Raw genomic sequence first — 2,476 nt, forward strand, 5'->3', positions numbered from 1 at the left:
TCCACAAGTACCTATTCGCCAACTCTCATAGCCCTATGTTACCCTTCTGTTTTGTTTTGAATCCTTGTATTTCTCTCTCTCTAAGAATACATCGGTGTCATTTCCCTGAACAGATTATGGACAGTAACTATATTATCATGTCTAATCCTTCTCACAGTAACTTTCAGTAAATAGCCAGTGAGAATATTAATAAAATGCATTACCAAAATGATGTAAATTAATGAATTACTATTTTAAATTGAGATGTAACAGACTGTCTCTTAAGAATTCCACAAATTGGAGGGATAGTGGTTAAGGTGCTAGACTGCCACATAGTGGACTGTGCTTTGAGTTAGGAACCCAAGAGCTTGAAAATCATGGCTGGCATGTGTGTATGTATGCCCAAATCCCAGGAGGAGAATGGAGGAAAAGGGATTGGAACATGGCCATTTCCCTGAGGAATGATTTCTCAGTTTCTCTCTCACTATCCCTGTCTTTCATCAGTGAGCACACATGCCTTATGCCAAAAAATAAAAAAAAGGAAAGAAAAAAAGAAAAGGACTCCACAAGTGTACTAAGACTCAATAAAAGCACACACGTAAAGGCTCTCTCTAGATATTCTACAATAAATAAGGAAATACAGTCCTTTTATATTTCTTCATATAATTGCATTGCAAAGTAGAATTCTCATAATTTATTTGAATTAATACTGTAAAGTAGAATCCTATCACATCAGTTGCTAACATCTCAGAGATGTTCACAACTATCCTAGATGGGCAAAATTTTTAACTTCTGTTAGAGTATTCCTTTTTTTTTTTAATTTTCACTTTGTTTCTTGGTCCTTGGTGATATTGGAATCTCATTCATGTTTTCAATTAAAATTCTTGGATGTATTCATCTTAATTTTATCTTGGCATTTCCAGTGGTGTAAATTTGTATACACTATGTCTATTTACCTAATCCCAGGCCTTGTTTGTGTTGACAGCCTATACCACTGAGCTTTGATGGAAATCTTTCACTGTGCTCTAAGATCTCAAGCCTAATCACTATCTTTTTTATTAAGGACCCACTATACAGGGATTGGATGAGAGTGAGGAAAAATGCAAAAAATTAAAGCACCTATGCTGTGAAATTGCCAGGTGTACTGATATTTTCATGTGCAAACTAGTAAATGCTGGGGTGGTGTGGAGTTGGAGGGGTGGGTAGTATGGGCTCTTCCTATGCCAGCTCTACTATTTATTATTAACTTATCCTTGTGTACGTGGCCACAACTCTCAGAGCGTCAGTTCTCATTTTCTGGTTTTGTTATTTTTGTGTGTGTGTATGTGTGAGCTGAAGATAATAATGCAAACCTCATTATATTGTTATAATGAATAACATAAATATGTCAAGTATCCCAAACTAGTAAAGGTTTCATCATCATGGCTAAACTCCCTGAATGAATGCAATTCCATGGATTGATGGTTTTCAGTATGCATTTCGGAAATATAGCACTTTGCCACATATTTATTCATCTACTTTTTAAACAAACATATTTCTAGTAATGAAACCATCCACCAACAGAGGTCAATGATTCTACATACTTGAGTCTGCTTGACCAAAAAGATCTTGTTCATGTTTGCTTTCCTGTGCATCACAGCGTACCTGGAAGCTGACTAGTTTTTAGAATCATTTCACTAAATAAAAGTGAAGAGGACAGCAGGGAATGCGAGTTCAATATTATTTCCAATGATTTTGATCAAAAGGGAATGCAACTCAAGTGAAGAGAGCTCTCTATAAACTTCTCGTGGGCACAAAGTGCTCAAGAGTTTGTAAGAAGTGGCTTTATTTAATAATGAAATTTGATTAGCAATGTAAGACTCTAGAGGTGAATTTGAAAAACAGAGATCTAGGTAATACTTGATAATAATTTGGGAAATGGTTAGGCCCTGAATCATGACCAGCAGTTTGCTGTAGCTGTTGGTTTCAAATAGGAGCCAAGGGGAATGTTTTCCTTATGATCTGCTGCCTATTAACTATCCCAATGAGAATAGCCAGTTCAGTTAGAAGAACCATACTCTAGAATGTAATGTCATTTGTTTGTTTTACAGAGCAATTAAGCTATGTCAGGTTTAAGAATCAGAGACTTAAATCTATGGGGATAGGGACTTAACCAAAGTAATCAAAGGTTTTTCCAAAAGTTCACAGAAAATATGTGCTATTAAAAAACTATGTGTAGATTTCATTTTTTGCACCAAAATAAACTCCTACTTATTTGTTCTAAAAAAATGAGTAATTGAAAAAAATGCATTTTTTTTTTTATCTTTTGAGCTCTTAGAGTAACCCATGTTAAAATTTATTTTCTTTTATTCCTTGAACTAGTTTCTAGAATTGAAACTACAGTTTCTGTGGTTAAATATTTCTTGGAAATTTATAGAAAGTTTGTTTTAAAAGCCAATACTTAGAAACTTTTCTGTCTATCCAAATGACCATTTTCTGTGGTTATTAGTCCTTGACC

At 34.6% G+C, this 2,476-nt stretch overlaps 1 non-coding gene across 1 annotated transcript; it reads left to right on the forward strand.

Moving 5' to 3' along the window:
* The first annotated feature begins 1,901 nt into the window (after window positions 1-1,901).
* LOC114007529 (small nucleolar RNA SNORA2/SNORA34 family) lies at window positions 1,902-2,036 on the forward strand. The gene has a single exon (XR_003549141.1). It is a non-coding gene; the product is annotated as a small nucleolar RNA SNORA2/SNORA34 family (small nucleolar RNA).
* Window positions 2,037-2,476: the final 440 nt, after the last annotated feature.

Source organism: Tupaia chinensis, unplaced genomic scaffold (genome assembly GCF_000334495.1).
Source record: "Tupaia chinensis unplaced genomic scaffold, TupChi_1.0 Scaffold000192_2, whole genome shotgun sequence".
NCBI lineage: Eukaryota > Metazoa > Chordata > Mammalia > Scandentia > Tupaiidae > Tupaia > Tupaia belangeri.